This window comes from Notamacropus eugenii, chromosome 1, assembly GCF_028372415.1.
Source record: "Notamacropus eugenii isolate mMacEug1 chromosome 1, mMacEug1.pri_v2, whole genome shotgun sequence".
Classification (NCBI taxonomy): domain Eukaryota; kingdom Metazoa; phylum Chordata; class Mammalia; order Diprotodontia; family Macropodidae; genus Notamacropus; species Notamacropus eugenii.
In genome coordinates, this window is record NC_092872.1 from 514,060,106 (window position 1) to 514,066,956 (window position 6,851).

At 38.7% G+C, this 6,851-nt stretch overlaps 1 pseudogene; it reads left to right on the top strand.

Annotated features, from left to right (window-relative positions):
• Nucleotides 1-5,158: 5,158 nt before the first annotated feature.
• Nucleotides 5,159-6,328, top strand: LOC140519966 (L-lactate dehydrogenase A chain pseudogene; annotated as a pseudogene).
• The last annotated feature ends 523 nt before the right edge of the window (nucleotides 6,329-6,851 follow it).

Below are 6,851 nucleotides of genomic sequence, written 5' to 3' on the forward strand. Positions count from 1 at the left end.
CCCCCAAAAAAATCAGTTTCTAGTTTTATTTATCAGTTAAAGAGCTTTCATATTTTCAATTTCCTTTGATTTTCAAGATTTCCAATTTGGTGTTAAATTGGGTATTTTTAATTTATTCTTTTTCTAGTTTTTTATTTAAGTTGCATGTCTGATTCATTGATTTGATTTTTCTCTATTTTATTGATATAAGCAATTAGAGACATTAACAATTCCCCTAAGAACTTGTTTGGTTGCTTTGGTTGCATCCCATAAATTTTGGTATATTGTCTCATCGTCATCATTTCTTTTAATGAAATTATTGATTTTTTCTATGATTTGTTCTTTGATCCACTTGTTTTTTTAGGATTAGATGATTTAATTTCCAATTAATTTTTAATTTCTCTTTGCAATGTCCATCATTGAATGTTAACATTCTTGAATTGTGATGTGAAAAGGATGCATTTACTACTTCTGCTTTTCTGCATTTGGTTGTGATATTTTTATGTCCTAATACATGGTCAATTCTTCTGTAGGTGCCATGTACTGCTGAAGGGGAAAAAGGTATATTCCTTTTTATTCCTATTCAATTTTCTACAGAGATCTATTATACCTAACTTTTTCAGAACTTTATTCACCTCCTTAACTACTTTTGTGTGTATTTTTTGTTAGATTTATCTAGTTCTGAGAGGTGGAAGTTGAGGTCCCCCAGTATTATAGTTTTATTAACTATTTTCTCCTGTAACTTATTCAATGTCTCCTTCAAAAATTTAGATGCTATACTATTTGGTGCATATATGTTTAGTATCAATATAACTTCATTGTCTATGATACATTTCATCAAAATATAATTTCCTTCTTTATCTCTTTTAATTAGATTTTTGTTTTTGCTTTGTCTGCCATCATGATTGCTACTCCTACTTTCTCTGCTTACGCTGAAGCATAATAGATTTGCTCCAGCCCCTCACCTTTATTTATCTGTGTATATCTCTCTGCTTCAAATGTATTTCTTGTAAACAATATATTGTAGGATTCTGGTTTTTAATGCATTCTGCTCTCTGCTTCCATTTTGTTGGTGAGTTCATCCTATTCACACTTATAATAACTGTGCATTTCCCTCGATGGTATTTTTCATTTTTTTCTCCCCATCTTTCTTACCCCCCACCTTTTCCCTCCTCACAAGTATTTTACTTCTGATCATCACCTTCCCCAGTATACCCTCCCTTATATCAATGCTCCCTCTCCCTTCTATTATCCCTATTCCTTATAGGGTAAGATAGATTTCTACATCCAAATGAGCGAGTATGGTATTCCCTCTTTGAACTGATTTTGATGAGAGTAAGTTTTGAGCTTTGCCTGCCCTCCATGTTTTCCTCCATTATGGTAACTTTTTCATGCCTCTTTTATGTAGGATAATTTACCTCATTCAATCTCCCCCCTCTGTCTTCTTATAATGCAATTTTCTTTCTCACACCTTTGCTTTGTTTTTGGTTTTTTTGAACATCATCCCATCAAAGTCACCTTATTTCCATACCCTCTGTCTACATATACTCCTTCTAATTGCCCTTGTAGTAATAAAGTTCTTAAGAGTTACAACTATTACCTTGCCACATAGAAATATAAAGTTTAATCTTATTGAATTTATGTTTTCTCTTCCCTGTTTCTTATTTATCTTTTTATGTTTCCCTTGAGTCTTGCATGTGGATGCCAAATTGTTTATTCAGACCAGGTGTTTTTATTTGAAATACTTGAAAGTCTTCTATTTTGTCCATCTTCTCCCCCCCTCCCCAAGGTTATATTCAGTTTTTCTGGATAGATAATTCTTGATTGTAATCCCAACTCCTTTACCTTCGAGTGTATCATATTCTAAGCCCTTTGGTTTTTTTTAATGTGGAAGCTGCTGAATCCTGTGTAATCCTGACTCCATGACATTTGAATTATTTCTTTTTGGCTGCTTGCAATACTTTCTCTGTGAACCCTGGAATTTGACTATGATGTTCCTGGGAGTTTTCATTTTGGGATCTCTTTCAGGTGGTGATCAGTGGATTCTTTAAATTTCTATTTTACCCTCTGTTCTAATATATCATGGAAGTTTTCTTTGATAATTTCTTGAAATATATTATTCAGGGTTTTTTTCATCATGGCTTTCAGGTAGTCCAATAATTCTTGCATTATCTCTTCTGAATCTATTTTCTGGGTCAGTTGCTTATTCAGTGAGAAAATTCACATTTTCTTCTATTTTTTAACTTCTTTTATTTTAATGTAACTTTATCCATACAGTCATTACTTTCCACTTGTTTGATTCTAATTATTAAAGAATTATTTTCTTCAGTGAGCTTTTGTACTTTCTTTTTTCATTTGGCCAATTCTAGTTTCTAGGGAATTATTTTCCTTGGTAAATTTTTGTTTTTCCATGTTATTGGATTCAGGATTCTCTTGCATCACCCTCATTTCTTTTTTCAATTTTTCTTCTACTTCTCTAATTTGCTTTTTAAAATTCTTTTTAAGCTCTTCCAGGAATTCTTTTTGGGGCAGAGGCCAAATTGCATTTTTCTTTGAGGCTCCACATGTAGTCATTTTGACACTATTGTCCTCTTCTAAGTTTAAGCCTTGATCCTCCATCATCATAGTAAATTTCTATAGTCAAACTCCTTTTTAAATTTTCTTTTGTTGGGTTGTTCCTTTTTTTCTGCCTTTTTTTTGTAACTCTGTGTTTTATGTGAGAGTTGGGCTCTGGCTCTGCACTCTCCCAAGTTTTTTTGTTGGGCTCTGGGTTTTACTGCTGGATTTGACTGGGTTTCAGGGCTTAGCTGCTTGCTTTCTCTAGAAGGTTGGCTTCCTTTCTGGTGTACTGGGGTGGGGGTGTAGCAGCTAACACCCTAGCATACACAGGAGGATGTGCTGCACAGGTTCTTAGATCTCCTTTTCTAAAAGAAAAGCAACTTTTGAGGGATCAGCTATCTTCTTTAATTACATTCACCAACAGTGAATATAGAATCAGAGAAATAAAGACCAACAGACAGGGCTTCTAACTGTCAGACTCTAAGCAATACATACATCAGAGATCAATAGAAAGATCCAACTGTTTGACCATTACATACATATGTAGTTACCAGAGACAGAAGCACCAACATCAGGGTTTTCAAAGGGATATGTGTGTGTGGAGGGAGGCTCCTTAACTACTCATCTGGTCATTATCACAAGAACATTCTTCCAAAGAGTAAGCCCCCATGCAAATCCTTACCTCAGAGTATATATAGAGCAGATGGCCTCAAGACCAATGTGTTTCAATGCCTAATTACCAAAAGGCTAAAAGCCTTCAAGCAAGCAAACCTCCACATAAGCAAACTTTCCCTTTAAACAAGTTCTTCACACAATGGGCTCCGCTGGGGTGGGGGGTGGAGAACTTCCCCTTTGGTCTCCCTTTGGTGTGGGTTTAGTTGCTGGTCTGTTCTAGGGGTGGAGCCCTGTGGCTGAGTTGCTATGGAAACAGGGCCTCTCTGCTGACAGGCCCCAGGGGCAGGGCCTCACTCTTAGCCAGGCCAGGGGCAGGGCTTCACTGCTGGGCAGTAATGAGGTCAAGGCCTCACAGGTGGCTTGTGCTGCTGGTGGGGTCATGGAAGTGAGCCTTGTTGCACTGCACAGAATGCTTACTTGCCTAGGGGTCTGCTGGCTTGCAGGAGGGTAGAGTCTCACTAGTAGCTTGTCTCAGGCTTAGAGCTTTGCTGCAGGTCCCCTGCTGGGAGGCTGACTGCTGTTATTGCTCCTGGACCCAACTCCCCTCCTACCCCAGGGAAACAGACCTTTCCTGCTGGGATAGGCTGCTTTGCTCCTAGATCAATTTTGAGGCAATTTCTAGTTGTTTGGAGGAGAATTTGGGAGGGCTTCAGAGGGTTCCTTCCTCACTCTGCTATCTTGGCACCAAAGTCTGGGGATCTTTAAAAGATGCTCATATTCATTCTATTCATTCAATATTTTTATGTTGACCAAAAAGTAAGGTAGGGTCCTTTTGTAATGTGGACATTTTATTTACTGCAAGGTGCATAAAAAAGGATATATTTGTGAGGAACAGAGAAAAATAGCTTAAGAAAAAAATAATAGACAATTTCAAGAGAATATGAGGGAAAAGCAGCCAAAATCAAACTGCTTGAGGAGTTCTAAAAGGACCTAAACCAAAACAGTCTTCTCAGTGGCAAAAGCACTTACTGGTGGCTTTAATGCATTTTTTGTTCCAGCACTGAATTTACATATGCTTGTTTTGAGAATTTTGAAGTTTACAGCCTGGAACCTCTACATTAAAAAATGATTTGATGACTATAGCATAATAACTTACTGATTATTTGTGTCATATCTGACAAAAATATGGATTTTGTATTCTTCTCCCTAAGAAAGAGGTAAGTAACTCCACACAATGGGGACCTTGATTTGAGGCAGGAGAAATACAAAATATCAGGGAATGAGAAGGAAGAAACTAGAATTAGAAACTGCGTAGAGAAGACAGAAGTCAATGAAGCTGAAACATCAACCAAAGCAGCAAAAGTAGTAGAGTGGAGAAACAAGATAACAGCAGCTACTAGTCCAGCTGACTGGAGACTGTGAAGCTTGGCAAATTATGTGGGTGGAGATCTGATTGGAGAGATGGAGAGACAGATAGATAGACAGACAGACAGATGGATAGATAGAGGTATAGGTATAGATATATGTATATATGTATGTGTATATATGTATCATGCTGGGAGCTGATTGGAGAAAGTAGAATCCTCTTCCAGTTAAAGAGCTAACAGAAAGAACCATAACTTTGCCTTGTTCTCTAGCGTTAGCTTTAGCTTGGGAAAGAGGAAACCCCTCAATGATTTGCCTTTGTTGCCCTTTTAGTATCTTTTACAAATTTAGAGAGCTGTAGCTGAGTAGCATTGCATAACCTGGTCTTAATGGAATTGATTTCCACTGGAAAAAGATATTGCCTTAGCTCCTAGTCAAGGAAGCAGGCCTGCAAAGCTCTATAGATACCAGGGTTAAGTCTCCTCATTTCTAAAAGGAGCTTAACACTGCTTTAGGGATCTGGGAGTAGCTGAGAAATAGCTTTGTACAATAGGAGAATGGAGAGGCCCAGAATGAGTGGTTCTATCCAGCAGATAATGTGTGGTGTCAACCATTCCCTAAAGAGATCACAGCCGGTGCGAGCTTGGGAGCAGCAACCTCTCATCTATCTCAGAACTTTCGCAGCCTGACCAGCTATCCCCCCAGCTACCCTCCAAAATGGCATCAACTGTCAAGGATCAGCTTATCTTGAATGTCCTAAAGGAGGACCAGGTTCCCCAGAACAAGATCACTGTTGTTGGGGTTGGTGCAGTTGGCATGGCATGTGCCATTAGTGTCTTAACAAAGGAATTGGCTGATGAACTTGCCCTAGTTGATGTAATAGAAGACAAACTAAAGGGAGAGATGATGGATCTCCAGCATGGCAGCCTTTTCCTCAAAACGCCAAAGATTGTTTCTGGAAAAGACTACAGTGTGACTGCAAACTCAAAGCTGGTCATTGTTACAGCTGGGGCACGTCAGCAAGAGGGAGAAAGTCGTCTTAATTTGGTTCAGCGTAATGTGAATATCTTTAAATTCATCATTCCTAATATTGTTAAATACAGCCCTAATTGCAAGCTGCTTATTGTTTCCAATCCAGTGGATATTTTGACATATGTGGCCTGGAAGCTAAGTGGCTTTCCTAAAAAACGTGTTATTGGAAGTGGTTGCAATCTGGATTCTGCCCGTTTCCGTTACCTAATGGGGGAGAGACTTGGTGTGTCTCTAAAGAACCTTCATCCTTCTTTGGGAACTGATTCTGATGCAGAAAATTGGAAAGATGTTCATAAACAGGTGGTTGAAAGTGCTTATGAGGTAATCAAACTGAAGGGCTACACTTCCTGGGCCGTTGGTTTGTCTGTGGCAGATCTGGCAGAAAGCATTATGAAGAATCTTAGGAGAGTGCATCCAATTTCCACCATGATTAACGGCCTATATGGCACTAAATAGGATGTCTTCCTTAGTGTCCCATGTGTCTTGGGGCAGAATGGCATTTCAGATGTGGTGAAGGTCAACCTGAATCCGGAGGAGGAGAGCCGTTTAAAGAAGAGTGCAGATACTCTTTGGGGAATCCAGAAGGAGCTGAAATTTTAAAGCCTTTGAATGTGCTGCCATAAAGAGAACAGGACAGGGGTTGAGGGGTTATGTATGATCTGCTTCTCAGATAGACCAAATCCTTCCTCTGATTAGCGACTAAACACCAGAAGTGTAAAACCTGTGAACACACTCTAGTTTCTTCCTAAAGTTAGATATGGGGAATAGAACCCTGTTGTAGTTTGCATATGATGCTGAATATGACCTGTATAGTCTCAGTGGTTGGTGTCAAGCAGAGCTAGTGGCCCACAGGTATATAAACTACCTGCTTTGTATATAGGTGCTACAAGTTCCCTTAGGTCCAGAAGACAACACTCCTGGATACAAAACACCATACAGCAGTAATTCTTTATTGATGCATTGATTACCTTTGTGCCTCCCCTCCATTAGGGCACTACAGCATGGCCCCCATGTATCACCTTTCTAGAGGACCTGATTTTGTCTGCCTATATATATATATATCAATAGCTGTAAATTTCCATATTATATAAAAAGATCTGTATGTGTACAACAACACAACCAATTCCTCAAGTGTCATACTAACCCTAAATACTGAATAAACAACAAATAACTGATAAAAAAAAAAAAGAGATCACAGCCAACAAAGACCTATGGTTCAGAATCTTCATTTGCTCCAGGCACACGGGTTTGTCTTCTCACGTTCCTCACTACTATAGGTCTACAGTTTTGTGTCTACACAA